This window comes from Marmota flaviventris, chromosome 10 (genome assembly GCF_047511675.1).
Source record: "Marmota flaviventris isolate mMarFla1 chromosome 10, mMarFla1.hap1, whole genome shotgun sequence".
Taxonomy (NCBI): Eukaryota; Metazoa; Chordata; class Mammalia; order Rodentia; family Sciuridae; genus Marmota; species Marmota flaviventris.
In genome coordinates, this window is record NC_092507.1 from 116,227,517 (window position 1) to 116,249,184 (window position 21,668).

General features: G+C 37.8%; 1 pseudogene; it reads right to left on the reverse strand.

Annotated features, from left to right (window-relative positions):
- Window positions 1–589: 589 nt before the first annotated feature.
- Window positions 590–6,267, reverse strand: LOC114079132 (T-cell surface glycoprotein CD1a-like; annotated as a pseudogene).
- Between the last annotated feature and the right edge of the window lie 15,401 nt (window positions 6,268–21,668).

Sequence of the window (21,668 nt, forward strand, 5' to 3'; positions counted from 1 at the left end):
GCTCTCCCTAATCACTTCACCAATCACTAGATTTCCCAACTAGTTCCCATCCCTGCAGACTCTGGGTTTCTCTGGCTTTCTGATTTTCCCAAGTTAGTAATGTAAAATGATACTACTTTCTTTTAATTTTTATTTCTCATATCACTAGTGGATTTCAGTATCATTCATATGCTTTTATCTTTGGGGGTTTTTTATCTGTGAATGGCTTATTCACATACTTTGCTTATTTTGTAAATACTTAATCGTCTTATTAATGCCTGTGCAAAATTATCTTTACATTCCTGAGAGCACTGACAGGATATGTTCTGCCTTCCTTTAACTGAGGAAAAAAAGATAGAAAACTTTTCAAAGTCACTCATTTATTCAAGGAACATAACCACCACTTTGATTCCTCATCAGTGGTTTTACAAAAATCCATGAAGATCCCAGAGAGGTGCTTATCCACATGCCACAGTTAAAACCAAAACAGGTTAAAAGTTTAAAACTGGTATGAAAAAAATAAAAGAGATAAGTTTTAGAGAATAGTTTATTTCTGGAAGAAAGGAAGAGGAAGAAAGAAGTAAAATAATGCTACAACCAAAAGTAGAGATCAGCTGAGTCCCCCGACATCTGTGTGCAGTAAGCAGGATGCTTTCAGTCTCCAACAAGAGGACACCCAATTTGAAGACCTGAAAAAACCCAAGAAAGTGTATTGACCAACAGGACTGAGAAGTCCAGGATTCATTCAGGCTTTGAATGTGGTTTCATCTGGACTCTTCAGTGAGTTTGTTCCCTCTAATTTCTTGTCCATCTGATTTCATCGGTAGAATTGTTTTTCTGGTGCTGGAAAAGTAACGAGTGATGTATACCCACCAGGGTAACATCCAGAACAAGATAGACCATCTTTTTCCCCCACCATCAAAAATGAAATTCAGGCTGCACATAAACTGAGACAGACCCAATAGGACAGGCTCATATACTGACTCACCTCTTCAAGAAAATGTAAATGGATCTCTGTGATGTTATCTTGAATTAGAGGCTACCTGTTTATTCTTTAGCCCATCACATTGTCAAAGGAGGGATATCATGATTGCCTTGGGCTGAGCATCACAGCTGAGAGTGAAATCAATCAACTGAAACCACATTGCTCACAAGCAAATGTGGAAAAGTGAACTGGAAGCTGCATGAGTGGTAGCCAGTCATGTCCCATACAAGTAAAAACACTTCAGCTGACACCCGTTTACTTTCCTCCATTTCATGTTTTTACCTTTTCCTCTGTTCTTCTTTTCTAATTATTTCCCTGTATTTTGGAGTTATTCTCAGTAAATACGTTGACCACACAAACAGTCACAGCCAGATGTGTGATGAATGAAGACACGGCACGACAAGTGAATGCAGGAATGCATTTTTCAGGAGGAAATCCATGGGAGAATTTTCAACGTGTGCTGTCACCTGCACCTGGTCTCTCTAGATGTTTTCTTTTTCTTGGGTTCCCTCTTCTCACTCTCTAAGCAAAATAAGGCTAATTCCATTTCCGCAAGCTCACCTCAAGTAAATTCTTCCATGAAGCTAAGAAAGAAGCAATGAAAATAATAAATAAACTGCAGAATCAAATTGGGTAGACAAAATTTTCAAGCTCTGAACACAGTGATGATCTTTTTTCCTTCCTTCCTTTACACTCAATATGCACCTGCCGAATCGTAAGTGTATAGTAGGTGCCTAAGAACTGTTTGTTGAATCAATTTATGAATTTTAAAGTAATAGAGTCTGGTCACGGAGGTCTTTACTCACACTGATAGATGTGGTCATTAGTCAATGCCCATTAGTCAGGATTTCTGAATTTTCTGATTTGTCTACCTGTGGAAATTTATACCCCAAATTAGGTACTCACAGTGTTTTGCAATCATTCATAGATATGGACAGAGTGGTACAAAATGTAAGTCAAATGAAAAACACATTTCCTATGAAATATTAAAATGATGCTCTGTCTTCAGGTTTCACTTCTCACTACAGGATGAACTGCACGTTTCATACTTTGTGCTCTTTGTTACTATTTTTGCCAATTAAAATGACCTCAAACATCTCTAAAATGCTACCTAATGATCTTAAAGTGAGAAAAAAAGTTGTAATGTGAATTACAGAGCAAGTATGTGTTTTAGATAAGTTTTGTTACAGTTACAATACTGTTGCCTGAAAGTTCAATGTTAATAAATGAACACTGGAAAAAGAAAGATGAAGTTTGATGATTAGTATGTGAAGCTACTTGTTATGGAAAATTTATGCTATGATAAAGTTACAGGAAAAAAAAATTAAATGAGTGGTTTACTGAGATGAGAACTAATTATTTTACATGTGGAAAACAGCATCGTAGGAAGATTAAATGCCAAGGAAATTTGTGATCACATTAATCAGCATCAGGAAATTGTTAAACACTTCTCTGATAATATTTTTGTTTAAAGAAATACTGCATACATTGATTTACCTGCATTGAGTGTTTTACTTGTAAGTATATATTAAATAAGATTTTTAAACAAAATACACAAAACCAAGGTTATGTATTCATCAGGTAACAAAAATATTGTGAACAGACACTCAAAGGAACCTATCCCTCTATTTACCCTAGGAGCATGGCTCAGTGTTCACTAATGCAGTTTTTGCAGCAGCAACTGTAGAGAACATAACTCCTGAGAATGCACCTTACTCACCTGGACCTATTTCAGTCCTCAAGAGCAGCACTTTGACTCCATTTTTGATCCCCTCCTCAGTGATGCACTTGGGCCATATTTCAGGTATCACCACCATGAGGTGCCTCTCAACCTGAAAATGCATCTGTGACTCTTTCTGATGATTTTGTTAAAACAAAAATTATAATTCAGTAAGTCTGAGACCCAGGCCATAGAGTCTACATTTCTACCAAACTCCAATGTAATGAATCTGCTGAATATGGAAGAAAGACCTTCATCCTTCCCTGATCTTTTAATTAAGAGCACTTGGAACAAAAGTTTTATTCTCATAGTTCCATATAATTGAATAACGGAGTGGGTAAGGAGCAAAACTGTGTTTCTTCTCAGAAGCTCAGAGAAAGCACTGTAAAACTAGGAAAGCATGAAGTCTCTTGGCCAAACAAGACTTTTAACAAGTCGAACATCAAATATCTCAATTACAACATGGGTGTCAAGAAGACAGAGAATACAAGGTGCGGGGGGTGGGGGGGACTTCTAAGCTTTACCTAAATTCAACACAGGTTTTCACTGAGGACATGTCACATGCAGGCCAGACACTTCACCAGGTATACAGATATTTAAAAAGCATGTGCTTTGCTCTCAAATTTCTAAAACCTTAAAAGAAAAAATGAATTTACAAAACTTCCACAGAGGGCAGACAGTAAAGGGTATAGTTGAAATGTAGGGAGTTGCACACGTGAGGAGAGATTGTGTCCCAATGTAAATCAAGAAAAAAACCTCTGTAGGATGTGACATCTGAAACACATCTGATAATACATTTATATCTAACCAGGCAGAGCTTGTTAGGATCCTATTCCTAACAAGGTCACAAATCCTGCAAGATCACATAGAGCATATATTAGTAACTGATCATGGAATGGAAATGAATCACCAAGCTTTAACAAGGAAGTGATGTCATCAACACGTGGTGTCCAGGTGTAGACTGGGCACCTGGGTAGCTGGGTCCTCACTTCGAAGGGAGAGCACTGCAGGGAGCTTCACAGTGTGTCCTAAGTAAACCAAATGAGAACAGAGAAATAACAGACCTTCATAAGATAGAGGTGAGAACTGAGCAGAAAATGGAAATGAGTTTGGAAGGAGAAGGAAAAGTGAGGAAAAACACAAAAATGAAGGGAAGAACATTGGGGAGGAGGGACAAACAGGATAGATGGATACAAAGAACTCACCTGCGCTTCATAAACCCAAATCCAAGACCTGTCAGAAGAGCCAGGGCCACTATCACAGCCAAGAGGATTAAGCCCAGGGCACTAGGAGGTGCTGCAGATTCATGATTCAAATCCATTCCCGGTTTTACCCCATGCACTCCCTGTTGGCTGTATTAACCTATGCTAGTTTTCTTTGAGTTTCTACCTCACCAATCTTTCTTTCTATTTTTATCTCATTCCTTTACACAGATGAATCCTTCATCTATCCTACATCTTTTTGCTTCTACAGAGCCCTCATTTTTTTTTTTGAGCCCTCATTTTTAATTCTTCCATTCCTTGGATTAAAATATTTGTCTTCTTTTTTGGTCTGCAATCCTTAAACTCCCAATTTTTTAGCTGGTTCTCATGCCCTGCTAGAAAACCACTCCATCTCAATCCTGGGTCTCCATCTCTTACTACCCCAGTGGAGGACGAGGTCCTGCCCTCCTAGGCTGCTGTGCTTCACCCTGCAGGCCAGGCCAGCCGCCTCCCCAGCTGCCACATCCAGGGTTGTTCGGAGGTTCCAGGTCCCATCAGCATTGGGCAGGATGTCACCTCTCTGAGTGCCCTGCTGCTCCTGCTCACCTCGCATCCACATCACCCACACGGGCTTTGGGTAGAAGCCAGACATGTGGCACACCAGTGACAGATGGCCAGGTCCAGGGTTGTGACCACTGGACAGCCAGGCCTCAGGCTTCACTGCAAAGGACAGAAGAAACATTCAGACACAGACTGTGACATTGACTGAGGAGGTTCAGAACTCCACATGAGACCACAGAGGTATATTTTTCCCCCTTTTGTAAATGTCACTTGGTATCTTTTTTATCCTGAATTTGACTTTAAAATAGAAAAATTCTTAGAGTTGGGCTACAAGACTGACCTTGTCTCTGGAGATGAGCCTTCCCTGCATCAAGAAGACCCAAGGTGAAACGTGGGCAGGTGTCATTGAGGAGCCTATGTACCCTCTCTGTGTTGCCTTGTGTCAGACTGAGTCATTTGCAGACTTTCTGGACCTTTCTTCCACCCTTTTGAGATGGTCACCATGTTTTGTTCTAGAAGCTCATGAAATTATCTTGTCTATGAGTGAGTGATTTAACAAAAGATAACCATGGAGCATTCAAGTAGGACCAATGAGAAAGGAATCCTGGATAACAGATTTCAGAATACTTTATTCATTTTCACAAGTTCTGACTATTTTTTTTATTATTATAAATTTAGCAGAATGCTATATGTAAACCCACACTTAGTACCACATGCTTTTATCCTAAGTCAAACTATGTAGGATTCTCATTTCATCTTGGAGAGTTATAAGTATCCTTTATACATTACACTATATTAACTTATAACTTGAACAAATATTTACTAAACACCTACTCAGTGCCAGGCCCTCTGTTAGGAGGAGATACAGGATAATAAATGATTAAGACTAATACCCCAAGTTGATCACTGAGGTAGAAATATAGATTAGACAAACACCTATGAAAGGTAACCACATTAGAAAATATTAGTTCAATCAGGATTTTAAAAACTAGACTCTACCCTTTAAACTCAGCACACCAAACTCTATAATTCTCCCTACATTAACTGAAAGATCCTCTAATAAAGCAATTGCATTGCCAACCACTGTGTACGCATTAGTGTAACAAGATACTTGGTTCTTGGCAGGTGCTAAATGACGGGTGAGTGAAAATATATCAATGAAAGTCAAACAGAGGAAGCCTTTCTGTTTATCTTTTCAATGTTCCTGTGGTTTCCGTGATGGCTGCTGCCTTTTCCCTAAGAACAATGAGGAGTTGGTGATAGTTGATACTGTTGTAAAGGACAATCACAGGGGATTCTGAAAAAGTAGGTAAAGTAACCAGTGATGTCAGAGAAGTGAACGTGGTGGAGTGGGGGATGGGGTACAGAAGAGGACACATCGGGGGATAATTCAAAACATCAGGAGGACAAAATACAGAAAATGCTAAGGTAACAGCAGCTCTCCATTTTTCCAGATCCTTTTTCTTAACTTGAGGACCTCCTTGGACCTCTATCTGGTGAGAGAACCTGTTGAGAGCCACAACCAAGTCAAGATGGCGCCTGGTATTTTGCCAGAAGGAGTGGATGAGAAGTAACGCCAGCGAGCCATTAATATGATGATAATTGAGTTAAGCTGTGTATAATTATTAAGATAATGACTGATTGCTGTAACTGGATGATGCTAAATTGAAACAAGCTGTGTATTCAGTTGTGTATATAAACCTCTGCTGTCTGGCAATAAGGTGGCTCCTGCTACCTTGGGTGCCTGCTACTTTTGAGTTCTCACGGAGTTCCCATTGAGTTCCCGGTTGAGTTTCCGTGGAGTTCTGGAGAGTTCCCATTGGATTCAGGCAATAAAGTAGTTCCTGTGTGAACCTACATGTGGCTCGTGAGCTCCCGGTTATTTGTGCCCAGCCAGACTGCGGCAAGAACCACCAGGGTCCCTGACTGAAAATCTGAATGAGGCGAAATTAATCTGTGGATCCTGTATCCAGAGCTGACTCCGCAGGTCACACAACCAGTAGAGTAATGCATTTAATGCTCCATGATCACCACCTTGGATTTTATTGAATTTGTGTTTCATAAGTGATATTCAATGGAACTTGTGAGAAAGCTCACAGAAGCCTCCTCAGCTTGTGTGGGGTTCTTCCCCCCACAACCTCACCTGCATGATCAGCACTGTGCCACCTGCTCCCCACTCTCTGGGGCCTTGGCAACTCTACACTCGACCTCTCCACTTCCATCCTGCCACCATGCAGTGACCAGGTCTTATTGCAGGGCAGGCCCCTTCACCATCAGCCTCTGCCACTGTCTCATGTTGGCAGGCACAAAAGGAGAATTGGCCATGAACCCAACAGTGTCTGGACAGAACATAACTGCAGACATCCCATCCAGTCTGTACCATCTTGTTTTGTAACTTGCTGAGAGCCACGGCCGAGTCTGTATGGCCCCTGGCATTTTGCCAACAGTATTGATTGACAGGCGAGGCATTACTATCCGCCTCTGCCGCAACTTTTGAGTTCTCGCACTATTTTGGAGTTCTCGTGGGGATTTCCGGGGATTCCCCGAGAGTTCCCATTGGTTGGGGAAGTGCAGGAGGAGGGATTTCTGGGAGAGATATTTCCGGCTGGGGGTTTCCTGGACAAGAGGCATGGCGTTCGGGAGGATTCCCCGGGAGCTGTGTGAAGTGTTTTCCTGCAGTTCAAAAATAAAGTTTATTCCTGCATCAGTGGCTCGTGATTTGTGCCCAGTCAGACTGCAGCAATTGGCGGCCCGTGCGGGGAACGTCTGAAGCTTCGGGGTAAGTGAAATTGCTTGCCCCTAAGGGAAGGCGAGAGAGAGAATGGGTGACCATTTTAAAAAACAATGTGTTCTTGTTTTGATTTGTTTTGTGTTTGTTTCAAGCTGCCTATCCCTAGAATTTTCTCAGGCAGATTGGGAAAAATGGTTGGCTCAAGGTTTGAAGTTGTTCGCCCCTGAGGAAGAGATAGAAATAGACCACAAATGCACATATCAAGAAAATAGATGGATCCTTCTCAAAAATAGACCATATATTATGCCATAGGGCAACCCTCAGTAAATATACAGGGGTGGAGATAATCCCATGCATTTTATCTGATCATAATGGAATGAAACTGGAAATCAATGATAAAAGAAGGAAGGAAAAATCCTACATCACATGGAAAATGAACAATATGTTACTGAATGATCAATGGGTTACAGAAGACATAAAGGAGGAAATCAAAAAATTCTTAGAGATAAATGAAAATACAGACACAACATATCGGAATCTATGGGACACAATGAAAGCAGTTTTAAGAGGGAAATTCATCGCCTGGAGGTCATTCCTCAAAAAAAGGAAAAACCAACAAATAAATGAGCTCACACTTCATCTCAAAGCCCTAGAAAAGGAAGAGCAAAACAACAGCAAATGTAGCAGAAGGCAAGAAATAATTAAAATCAGAGCGGAAATCAACGAAATTGAAACAAAAGAAACTATTGAAAAAATTAACAAAACTAAAAGTTGGTTCTTTGAAAAAATAAATAAGATCGACAGACCCTTAGCCATGCTAACGAAGAGAAGAAGAGAGAGAACTCAAATTACTAATATACGGGATGAAAAAGGCAATATCACAACAGACGCTACAGAAATACAGAAGACAATTAGAAATTATTTTGAAAACCTATATTCCAATAAAATAGAAGATAGTGAAGACATCGATAAATTCCTTAAGTCATATGATTTGCCCAGACTGAGTCAGGAGGATACTCACAACTTAAACAGACCAATATCAATAGATGAAATAGAAGAAGCAATCAAAAGACTTCCAAACAAGAAAAGCCCAGGACCGGATGGGTATACAGAGGAGTTTTACAAAACCTTTAAGGAAGAATTAATACCAATACTTTTCAAGCTATTTCAGGAAATAGAAAAAGAGGGAACTCTGCCAAATTCATTCTATGAGGCCAACATCACCCTGATTCTGAAACCAGAAAAAGACACCTCAAAGAAAGAAAACTACAGACCAATATCTCTGATGAACCTAGATGCAAAAATCCTCAATAAAATTCTGGTGAATCGGATACAAAGGCACATCAAAAAAATTGTGCACCATGATCAAGTAGGATTCATCCCTGGGATGCAAGGATGGTTCAATATACAGAAATCAATAAATGTTATTCACCACAACAATAGACTTAAAGATAAGAACCATATGATCATCTCAATAGACGCAGAAAAAGCATTCGACAAAGTACAGCATCCCTTTATGTTCAAAACATTAGAAAAACTAGGAATAACAGGAACTTACCTCGACATAGTAAAAGCTATCTATGCTAAGCCTCAGGCTAGCATCATTCTCAATGGAGAAAAATTGAAGGCATTCCCCCTAAAATCTGGAACAAGACAGGGATGCCCTCTCTCACCACTTCTATTCAATATAGTTCTCGAAACACTAGCCGGAGCAATTAGACAGACGAAAGAAATTAAAGGCATAAAAATAGGAAAGGAAGAACTTAAATTATCACTATTTGCAGATGACATGATTCTATACCTAGAAGACCCAAAAGGGTCTACAAAAAAACTACTAGAACTAATAAATGAATTCAGCAAAGTGGCAGGATATAAAATCAACACGCATAAATCAAAGGCATTTCTGTATATCAGCGACAAAACTTCTGAAACGGAAATGAGGAAAAACACTCCATTCACAATATCCTCAAAAAAAATAAAATACTTGGGAATCAACCTAACAAAAAAGACTTATACAATGAAAACTACAAAACCCTAAAAAGAGAAGTAGAAGAAGATCTTAGAAGATGGAAAAATATACCCTGTTCATGGATAGGCAGAACTAACATCATCAAAATGGCGATATTACCAAAAGTTCTCTATAGGTTTAATGCAATGCCAATCAAAATCCCAATGGAATTTCTTATAGAAATAGATAAAGCAATCATGAAATTCATATGGAAAAATAAAAGACCAAGAATAGCAAAAGCAATTCTAAGCAGGAAGTGTGAATCAGGTGGTATAGCGATACCAGATTTAAAACTATATTACAGAGCAATAGTAACAAAAACAGCATGGTACTGGTACCAAAACAGGCGGGTGGACCAATGGTACAGAATAGAGGACACAGAGACTAATCCACAAAGCTACAGCTATCTTATATTTGATAAAGGAGCTAAAAGCATGCAATGGAGGAAGGATAGCATCTTCAACAAATGGTGTTGGGAAAACTGGAAATCCATATGCAAAAAAATGAAACTGAATCCCCTCCTCTCGCCATGCACAAAAGTTAACTCAAAGTGGATCAAGGAGCTAGATATCAAATCAGAGACTCTACGTCTGATAGAAGAGAAAGTTGGCTCCGATCTACATATTGTGGGGTCGGGCTTCAAATTCCTTAATAGGACACCCATAGCACAAAAGTTAATAACAAGAATCAACAAATGGGACCTACTTAAACTGAAAAGTTTTTTCTCAGCAAGAGAAACAATAAGAGAGGTAAATAGGGAGCCTACATCATGGGAACAAATTTTTACTCCTCACACTTCAGATAGAGCCCTAATATCCAGAGTATACAAAGAAATCAAAAAATTAAACAATAAGAAAACAAATAACCCAATCAACAAATGGGCCAAAGACCTGAACAGACACTTCTCAGAGGAGGACATACAATCAATCAACAAGTACATGAAAAAATGCTCACCATCACTAGCAGTCAGAGAAATGCAAATCAAAACCACCCTAAGATACCATCTCACTCCAGTAAGATTGGCAGCCATTATGAAGTCAAACAACAACAAGTGCTGGAGAGGATGTGGGGAAAAGGGTACTCTTGTACATTGCTGGTGGGACTGCAAACTGGTGCGGCCAATTTGGAAAGCAGTATGGAGATTCCTGGTAAAGCTGGGAATGGAACCACCATTTGACCCAGCTATTGCCCTTCTCGGACTATTCCCTGAAGACCTTAAAAGAGCGTACTACAGGGATACTGCTACATCGATGTTCATAGCAGCACAATTCACAATAGCAAGACTGTGGAACCAACCCAGATGCCCTTCAATAGATGAACGGATAAAAAAATGTGGCATTTATACACAATGGAGTATTACACAGCACTAAAAAATGACAAAATCATGGAATTTGCAGGGAAATGGATGGCACTAGAGCAGATTATGCTTAGTGAAGCTAGCCAATCCCTAAAAAACAAATACCAAATGTCTTCTTTGATATAATGAGAGCAACTAAGAACAAAGCAGGGAGGAAGAGCAGGAAGAAAAGATTAACATTAAACAGATACATGAGGTGGGAGGGAAAGGGAGAGAAAAGGGAAATTGCATGGTAATGGAGGGAGATCCTCATTGTTATACAAAATTACATATAAGAGGTTGTGAGGGGAATGGGAAAATAAACAAGGAGAGAAATGAATTACAGTAGATGGGGTAGAGAGAGAAGATGGGAGGGGAGGGGAGGGGAGATAGTAGAGGATAGGAAAGGTAGCAGAATACAACAGTTACTAATAGGGCATTATGTAAAAATGTAGATGTGTAACCAACGTGATTCTGCAATCTGTATTTTGGGTAAAATTGGGAGTTCAAAACCCACCTGAATCAAATGTATGAAATATGATATGTCAAGAGCTTTGTAATGTTTTGAACAACCAATAATAATAAAAAAAAATAACCACTACTATGCATAGTTGTGCTGACCACATCTTTAAATTTTTTTCTATTTTCTTATTCATGTAAAAATCCTTGTCAATCAAGAGCAAAAACAGAGCACAAGATGACAAATAGATTAATAGAACCAAATGGAATAAAAAAATAAGCCCACTTACACAGGGTCAGTTGATTTTAACCAAAATGTAAAGGTAATAAATGCAAACAACACATATTTTTTCAACACAAGTGCAATAATAACTGGATAGCCAGACGCAAAAAGAGAATAAACTTTGATTCATGCCTTAGGTCACATGAAAAAATTCCTTCAAAATGGATCATAGACCTAAATATAAAGCACAAAACTATACAACTTCTGAAAGAGAACTTCAAGGGGAAATTTTTTTGACTTCAGGTTGGGCAAAGATTTCTTTAAGGAAAACAATGACAGATTGGACTTCATCCAAATTACAAACTTACACACTTTGAAAACCATATGTCAACAAAAAGACAAACCATAAACTGGAAGAAAATACTGTAAATCACATATCTGATAAAGGTCTTGTCTAGAATATAGAAGGAATTCTCAAAACTCAGTAATAAGAAATCAAACAATCCTGTTTCTAAAACTTGCATAAGAGTGGAATAGATAACTTCACCAAAGAAGATACTCAGATGGCAAAGAAGCGCATGAAAGACACTCGAAGACATCATTAGTCACTAGTAAAATTCAAATCAAAACCACCATGCAATGCCACTACATACCCATTAGAATGGCTGAAGTTAAAGATTTTGACCACACCAAGTACTGGAGAGGATGTAGAGCAAGAGGAACCCTCAAACACTTTATGTAAGTTCCACTTACATAAAACTCTAGGAAATGCAAATTAATCTACAGTGACAGAAAACACATCAGCAGTTGCCCAGGGTTAGGGAATGAGTGGACAGGGCAGATGCTGAAATATGACTATGTTTTGATCTAATCCTTACCACCTATTATTAAATTTCTCCAATGCTATTGGAACCTAAAAAAAAAAAAAAAAATAGGAAAATTGTTACGATTTTTTGTTCCGTTTTTGTTTCATTCTGTTTCGGTTTTGTTTTGTGTTATCTTATTGAGTTGCGTTATCTTTATAACAGATTAGAAATTAGTAAAAAACAAACTGAAAGAGTGTTAAGTAAATTGTTAGAGGTTCAGACCATGGAGAAAGACATTTTAGATCAAGCAAAAGAGAAGGTCTCTCAAGCTAGTCAGACAGAGGAAGAAAATTTAAAGGAAGAAAGCTTAGAGGAGAAACAGCTATTAGGGAAAAAGCTACAACAGGAGGCTGCTACTAACACTGTTCTATCACCAGAGGGCGTAATTCAACCAACAGCTCCCCCTATGGAGATAGCTGAGTGGCCCTCAAACCCCGTAGTTGATAGATGGGATCCTGAGACAGGACCTCAAAGATTAGCATGCCCTGTACTTGAGCAAGCAGGAGGGCAGCGAATTCACTGTGCTTTAGATTTCAAAACAGTGAAGCAGTTAAAGGAGGCTGTAATAACCTATGGTCCTCAAGCACCGTTCACTGTAAGCATGGTCGAATCCATTATCAACTTGGACATGACGCCAGCAGATTGGGCTAGTATGTGTAAATCTGTGCTAAATGGAGGACAATATTTGTTATGGAAGGTTGCCAATGAGGAATTTTGCAGGGAGACAGCTAGGTGAAATGCAGCAGCCAGTTACCCTCAAAGAAATCTAGATATGTTGTTAGGAAAAGGACCTTATGAGGGTCAATGGCAACAAATTGAATATGATCCTGGCTTATACGCACAAATTGCTGTAGATGCAGTTAGGGCGTGGAAAACTTTACAGGGGCATGGAGATTTACAAGGTCAATTATCTAAGGTAATACAAGGAACTAATGAACCTTACGCTGAATTTGTAGATAGGCTTATTCAAGCAGCTTCCAGAATTTTGGGGGATACAGAACAGGCAATGCCATTTATAAAACAACTGGCTTATGACCAAGCAAATCTTTGCTGCAGAGAGGTCATTAGACCATGGAAACATGAAGATTTAAACACATATATTAAATTATGTAGAGACATTAATGAACAAGGGCAAGTCTTAGCAGCAGTACAACAGGCTTTAGATGCCAGACATCATCCAGACTTGTTTACGAACTCTATCATTCCCCTGGCTAAATGCCAGGTGTTATTTTGACTTGTTTACAGACTATAACACCAGTGAATGTTTTTGGCACCTTTGTCTAGTATGACCTAACCATGTTTATGTAGGTTTGTCTCTATGTCTTCTATTCTGTACCATTGGTCTACAAATCTATTTTGTTGCCAATACCATGACATTTTTTTTTACTATAGCTCTTAATATTAACCCTCCATGAGATACATAGGTGACAAGCATTTTCTCCTATTCTGTACATTGTCTCTTCACTTTGTTGATTGCTTCCTTTGCTGTACAAAAGCTTTTCAATGTGATGTTATTTTATTTGTCAATTTTTGCTGTTGTTTTCTATAATTTGAGGAGTTTTAATCAGAATATCATTGTCTCTGTCGATTTCCTGGGATATTTCTCTTGTTTTTTTCTGTTAGTTTGAAATTTCAGGTCCTTTATCCATTTTGAGTTGAGTTTTTACAGGTTCAGAGATAGGGGTCCAGTTTCTGTGTTCTACATGTGGATATCCACTTTTCCCAGCACTGTTAATTGAAGAGACAAGCATTTCTTCAATATGTGTTTTAGGGGCCTTTTTGAGAATCAGGTGGGTGGAGGTATGTGGGTTTATTTCTGGGAACTCCACTCTGTTCTGTTGGTCTGGGTGTCTGTTTTTATGCCAATACCAATCTGTTTTTGTTACTAAAGCCTTATTGTGTGTCCTGAAATCAGGTATGTGATGCTTACAGCTTTTGTCTTTATGCTCAAGATTGCTTTGGCTCTTTGGGGTATTTTTTGCTTCCATATAAACTGTAGGACTCCTTTTTGTATCTCTGTGAAGAATGCCCATTGGTATTTTACTGGGGACTACAGGATCTGTAGATTACTTTGAACAATAAGGACATTTTAACAACCTAAATTTTTCCAGTTCATGAGCATGGGAAGTCTTTCCTGTTTATGTGTTTTCTTTAATTTCAAGGCTACTTGTTCCCTGGGTTGTAGGGTGCCATCTGGGCTTGGAAGGCTAAGTCTTGGACTTTCTTCTTGGCTTGGTCTCCAAGTAGCTGGGATTGTGTTGTATATCCACCCTGGTTATCATGGGGAAATGATGGCAAATTTGAAAGTACACCAATACACTGTGACTACTAGGCCATAGGGAAGGACAAACTCTAGCAGTGGGTCCAAATTTAAGATGGCACCAGCCTAGATCATAGTGACTGGAGAAGGTACAATGGGGACTCCCACTCTGTGACAATACAATCATGTGTACTTTGGGCAACTCTACACATTTTGTTTGTGGTCAATGACGTCTGTGGAAATTTCCTGCACAGTCATCTGTGGTGGCAATGGGACCATTGGGAATCTCCAGCTTACTTTTTCCCCATAAGAAGTCTATCTTGGTCAATCCAGGTGGGACAGAGTGTGGGAGAGACAGGGTGACTCACGTTGCTACCTTTGGTTTTTGTGTATTACATGGATCGTGTTACTTTTCTACTAATCTCTGGCTTAGTTCCTTAGTCACCCCATTCTGAATGTAGTTGTATATTCTTTGTGTGTGTGTTTCAGGGGGAATAGTGATAAGCTTCTCTATTTTGCCATATTACTGACATCAATTTTTTATATGACAACAAAACAGTAAACTATAGCATTGATATGCAGTAACAACTTTCTTGTATTGTGTGTGTGTGTGTGTGTGTGTTTTCTGTCCCACCGGGATTGGTTCAAAGCCAAGACTGACTTTTCCTTTTGGTGAAAGAGTCAAGTGGAGATCTGCAGTGTTCCTACTGTCCCAGCATACAGCTGCACAGATTTCCACAGAACCCCCAGGCCCCCAATGTGGTATATCATATCTCTATCTATCTCTCTATCTCCATGGTCTGGACTCCTTATTCTCTTTGCTTATTTTGTATATTTATACATTTATTGATGAAACTCTGTCTCACTTATTTAGATTTATAATAAATCTTGATAAGCATTATAATACCTTTCCTACTTTGTATTTTTTCCAGTATATCTTGGATATTCTTGATTCCCTCCTTGCTTTTAAATATTTGTAGAATTCATTTGTCAACTTTCATGGAAATACTTACCTGTTGAATTTTATTTAAATCATACATATATGTAACTGAATTTGGGGAGAATGATGTCTGTAATATTGAGGGCTTTCTTTGTTTGTTTTGTTTTGTTTTTAATTTTTAAAGAAAACTGTGTGGTTTTGCTTGTGACATCATTAAAATTTTTCTTAGAGGCTATTGGTAGTAGAATACAAAGGAGTATTCCTGCCATTCATGTTGTTTATTGCTGGGAATACAGTTTTTATTTGTACACCATGCATGAAAAATTCTAGGGATTGAAGAGACCAAGGGTCATTGATTTTCTAGAGTACATTTGGAGTAGAGCAAAATCCCAGCAATATCAATAAATATAACAGCTTAGACAAGTGCACAGGAATTGATAAAGACCCTCTGTATGTCACCCAAAAAGTCCAGGAATATGAGAGAAAGCATGACCTGGAGAGACCTATTTGAGATAAAACCAGAAATATGTGGTTAGAGAATGGTAGTGCAATACAGACCCAAACTGAAAATTTCCTTTTTTTCTAGTGGTGGTGGTTAAAAATATTTTATTGTGAAACATAAAAACAGATAAGGCATAAAGCAAATATATAAAATTTAAAAAGACAATTTTACATTCAACTTCAATGCAGCAAAGTTGATGGGTTTCTTGAAACCAAGTCAAGAAACAGAACATTGCAGTGCTGAGGTTTGGTGTGGTTTGTCCCCAAAGGCTCATGTGCTGGAATCTTGGTCCCCAATGTAAAGATATTGAGAGGTGGTGGATCTTCAAGGGGTGAGTCCTCAAAGGCTCAAGTGTTAAATGTTTGGTTACCAGGGTGGGTTTAATGGGAGGTGGTGGAAATTCTGGGAGGTAAAGTCCTTAGGTCTTTGAAAGCTTGCCTTTGAAGAGTATTGTAGAATCTCTGCTTCTTTCTCTTTTTTGTCTTCCTCTTCTTTGGTCCCTGGATTGTGATGTAAGGAGTTTATTCTGCCATTTTCTCCCTGCATGATGTGCAGCCTTGCCTTAGACCCAGAGTGATGGGGCTACCAGATATGGGCTAGAACCTCTAAGACTCTGAGCCAAAGAAACCTTTTTCTCTTGGACAATTAATTATCTGAGGTATTTCACTATAGTGATGGAAAACTTGCTAACACAGGATACTTGTCTATATTCATCAGCTTTCTACCGAGGAGTAAGAAGTTAATACGTGAACTCCGAAGACATCATATGTGGTGTTTAGTGTGTAGGTTCAACTTCAATCTTCTCTAACATTCTCATAAATTTCTGAATTAAAAACCAGTTGAGATATTCTCATGAGTGTGTATGTGTTCTCACTACCTTGGCTATACCTGATTACTTCAGCCCAACTTCTGGTGCTCACAGTGGGCAAGGCATGTAAACAGTCATCATGTAAATAAAACATATTCAGTGAAGCTCTCATTCTTTCCTCTGCACTTTTTCTGATATGCTATACTTATGATTGGTTAATGTGTGCTTTTCTCTAGAGTTTTGCCTTTTATCTTTCTGTTCTTTTAACCTTGTGTTGAATTTAATCATTGGTATTCAGTAGATATAGATTGAATGTTATTAAGAAATAAATGTACAAACAATAGCTTTGTTTTACATTTGTCTTATATTCTTAATTTCCACGTCTCTTGACTTTCTTTCTTCACTTTGGAAATTACAATTATTTATCAGACTCATTGACTTTACCTTGAAGCTTTTACTTTTTTCTTTTTTTTTAAATTTATTTTTATTTTTGTCAGAATTTTGAATGTTTTAATGAGGTATAAAAATGATGCAAGATTAGTCATGTACACCACACTGAATTTTCATAAATTGATCATTCACAGATAAAGAAACAGAACATTATGATCACCCCAAAACTTCAACTTGTTCCTGTTCTGAATGTTAAACACTATTCTGATGTTTAATAGCATAATTTTTGCCCACTTTTCTCATAAATGGACTATATAGTCTATTATTTTCTGGGATTTGCTTTTGTCAATTATTAAATTTGCAAAGTTCATCCATAATGTTGCATATATTTGTAGATCATTTATTTCCATTGTGGTTTGTTTAAGTGGATTTTATTGTTATGTTTTGCTTTTTTGTTAAAGAGACAACTATTTTCTCACTTGACATAAAATAAATGGTGATTCACTAGAGATTCCAAAAATATTATAATTTAAGTAGATTGAAAAATGTATTAAAAGTTGAGAGCCGCTCATGGTAGGATACTGCTACCCATATGTGTTTGTAAGTTCATAGCTGATTTGATGAATAATACCACAGTCTATGTTGAAAGGTTTTAATCACATGGTTTTCATAACTTGATATGTTCACTTATTTGGTTTATTTTGAAAGCCTTTATATTTAGAATGAGTCATATAAAATAGAATGGAACTTACCATAAAAAATCAATCATAAATATTTATATGTAGCACATTTTCTTTCACTTTATTTTTAAAAAATATCTAATTAGTTAAACATGACAATGGAATGCACTTTGACACATTATACATAAAGGAGTATAACTTTGCAATCTTCTGCTTGTACGTGATGTAGAGTTTCATAGGTCATGTAATCATGTATGCACATATGATCATAATATCTAATTTATTCTATTATTTTTCCTACCCCATACCTCCTCCTTATAATCAAAAGTACTTCTAATCTTCCCTAGCCACCCTCGCTTATTGTGTATTAGCATCCATATGCCAGTGAAAACATTTAGCCTTTGGTTCTTTAGGACTGGCATATTTCACTTAGCATTGGAGTCTCAGCTCCATCCATTTACTGATAAATGGCTTAATTTAATTCTTCTTTAAGGATGAAGAATATTCCGATGTGTTTATATACCACAGTTTCTTTATCAATTCATCTTTTGATGGGTACCTAATTTGGTTCCATAGCTTGGTTATTGTCAATTGAGCTGCTGTAAACATTGATGTGGCTGTATCATTATAGTATGCTGATTTTAAGTTCTTTTCATATAAACTGAGGAGTATGATAGCTGGGTAAGATGATGGTTCCACTCCCAGTTTTCTGAGGATTCTCATACTACTTTCCATATTGACTGCAACAATTTGTAGTTCCACCAAAAGTATATGATTGTATCATTTTCCCCACATCTTTGCCAACACTTATTGTTGCTTGTATTCTGGATAATTGTCATTCTTACTGAAGTGAGATAAAATCTTAGAGTAGTTTCGATTTTCATTCCTCTAATTGCTAAAGGTGTTTAACATTTTTTTATGTGTTTGTTGATATATTGTAATTTTTATTCTCTGAAGTGTCTGTTCAGTTCTTTAGCCCATTTATTGATTGGGTTATTTTGTTGTTGATTTTGTTAAGTTTTTTGTGTTTTTTATATATCCTGGAGATTAATGCTCTAGCTGATGTACAGGTGGTAAAGACTTTTTCCCATTCTGAAGGCTCTCTCTTCCCATTATTAATCATTCCCTTTGCTGAGAAGAAGCCTTTTAGTTTGACTCCTTCTCATTTATTAATTCTGGATTTTACTTCTTGAGCTTTAGGAGTCTTGTTGAGGAAATTGGTTCCTAAGCCAATATGGTGAAGATTTGGGCCTACTTTTTGTTCTATTAGAGGAAGGGTCTCTGGTTGAATTCCTAGGTCCTTGATCCACTTTGGGTTAATTTTTGTGCAGGGTGAGAGATAGAGGTTAATTTCATTTTGCTACATATGGATTTTCACTTTTGCTAGCACCATTTGTTGAATAGGCAATCTTTTCTCCAGAAAATGTTTTTGGCACCCTTGTCTAGTATGAGATAACTGTATTTATGTGGGTTTGTGTCTGTGTCTTTGATTCTGCTTCATTGTTCTACAGGTCTGTTTTGGTGCCCATGCCATGCCATTTTTTGTTACTATAGCTCTGTAATATAAGTTTAAGGTCTGGTATTGTGATGCCTTCCATTTCAATTTTCCTCCTAAGAATTGTTTTGTCTATTCTTGTCTCTTATTTTTTCAAATAAATTTTATGATTATTTTTTCCACTTCTATGAAGAATGTCACTGGGATTTTAATAGGAATCACATTAAACCTTTATAGCACTTTTGGTAGTATGGACATTTTGACAGTATTAATTTCACCTATCCAGGAGCATGGGAGATCTTTTCATCTTCTAAGGTCTTCTTAAATTTCTTTCTTTAGTGTTCTATAGTCTTCATTGTAGAGTTCCTTCACCTCTTTTTTCTAGACTGATTCCCAAGTATTTTATTTTTAGCAGGGGCTATTATGAATGGAGTAGATTTTCTAATTTCTAAAAAACAAACAAACAAAAAAACTTGGGACTCAATCTAGCAAAAGTGGTGAATGACCTCTATAATGAATGCCTTTTTTTAATCCTGAGATTGACATGTATCATTAATTCTGGAAATTTTTTGTCAAATTTCTTTAAATAAATCCTCTAACGATTATGTATTTTCTCTTTTATGAAATCCTTATTGTACTTATAATGGGATTCCCAATAATCTTTTTATTTCAATTTATTTTTTTTTTGGTATGGAATTTAACCCAGAAGCAGTCTACCACTTAGCTACATTTTCATTTTATTTCTTTTGAGACAAGATCTCACTCAGTTGCCCATGCTCCTCAAATGTGCAAACCTGCTACCTCAGTGTCCAGAGTTGCTGGGATTAATGGCAGGACTACCTCACCTAGCTAAGCTTCATATCTTTTGATACCTTTTCATTTTCAATAGGTTTTTATCTTGTATTACATTAGAAGAAACTTTTCAGATCATCTGCTTCAGAAATATTTCAAATTTATTTCACTTTTTCTTGTTTAATTCACTTTTTTGAATTTTTTTATATAATCATAGCAATAAGAGTTATTTTCAAGGTTAAATTTGCTTTACAAATGAACGTGGTATTTTACTTTTTAAAAGATGTCTTTTTATTTTTTATGATTTCTTTTCATAACTTTAAGCATTTCAAATGTAATTCTCTTTCTGTGAGATTTTTAGGCGGAAATAAAATATTTGTTTTGTCTGACAACTTCCATTCATGTTAGATTATATTTTAGCTTTTTTCCCTCTAGATTTGCACTATGGCCTAATGCTAAGAAAGGCTTTCTGTATGGGTATTCTTCACAGTTTGTTTGAGGGAGTTCTCTTGATGAGCTTTGCTTTAAATTTCACCAGGTATCATAGAAATATTATAAATTTAAATTTATTTTTATTTTACTACATATTTGTCCCAATATTATGTAAGTAGTTATTTCAAAACCCAATACTCAGAAAAGTTATTTGTAATTCTCAGAATGAGAAAAACAGAAGAAAAACCAAAGCAGATCCACATTGAATAAGTTGATAGACAAATTTCCTTTCCTATGTAATTGGGTGATGTTTTTCTATTTCATTCTGTCACAGAAGGGTATGCAAGAAACCTCCTTTCCAACTGTGATCTAAGAACTCAACTTCAGATTCAAGAGACTAAAACAGCCCAACCCCTAGGAAACCCAGATATGACAATATCTTTCATACACTGGTATCAAATCCTATTTGCCCCTCCTGATATACATTACGTCTTTGCTTTCTTCCCAAGAGGACTCCCTTATTTCACCCTAAATGCAGCTCTACAATTAAAAGAGATTAAAATATCATCTCACATTTCCAGGTGTTTTCTACTGGCATGTCTTGTAAGTTATGTAGTGGGCCATCTGACGAAGAATATCATCCTGTGTCTTCTCTATTTACACAGAGGATTCCAGGAGCCATGTGATGAGTTAACATTCTAGGTTTGGAAAGTGAGTCAAGGAGGAAGGATGGAGGTTAGACTGAACTGAGAGGAGGGAGTGAGAGAGCAGAGATGAGGCCCTGGGAGCTGAGGGAAAAGCTAAGTGAAGAAGGACACTGCAAACCTGGGGGAGTGGGAAGGGAGGAGGGAGGAGCAGAGTGGGGAAGAGGACACATGGGTGGGAGGAGAGGGGAGCACAGCATGTCACAAAGAACATCAGAGCCACAAGGGATACCCGCTGATACTCCATCATTCTCTTTCATCCTCTTACATCTAAGGATACTGAGGCCAGAGTAACCACAAGGTCTTTGCAATTCAAAGCAGGTGTCCCATCGGGGGGAGGTCACCCTGACTGTCAGCCTGAAGCTCCTTTCACTACAAGAAATTCACTGTGTAGTTCCAAAACCACACAGGCCACATGCAGGGAGCCAGCAAGGGGAGACAAACCAGAGGAAGTGTGGGAGGGGAAGAAGGAGCCAGTGCAGGCAGGAAGTCATGACTGGCATGTGGGTTTCTCTGGGAGGGAAATTGCAGTTGGTGTTGGTGAGGTGGGAAGTTAGAGGGCTGAATGAGATCATGTGGAGTGGGCAGCTCACAT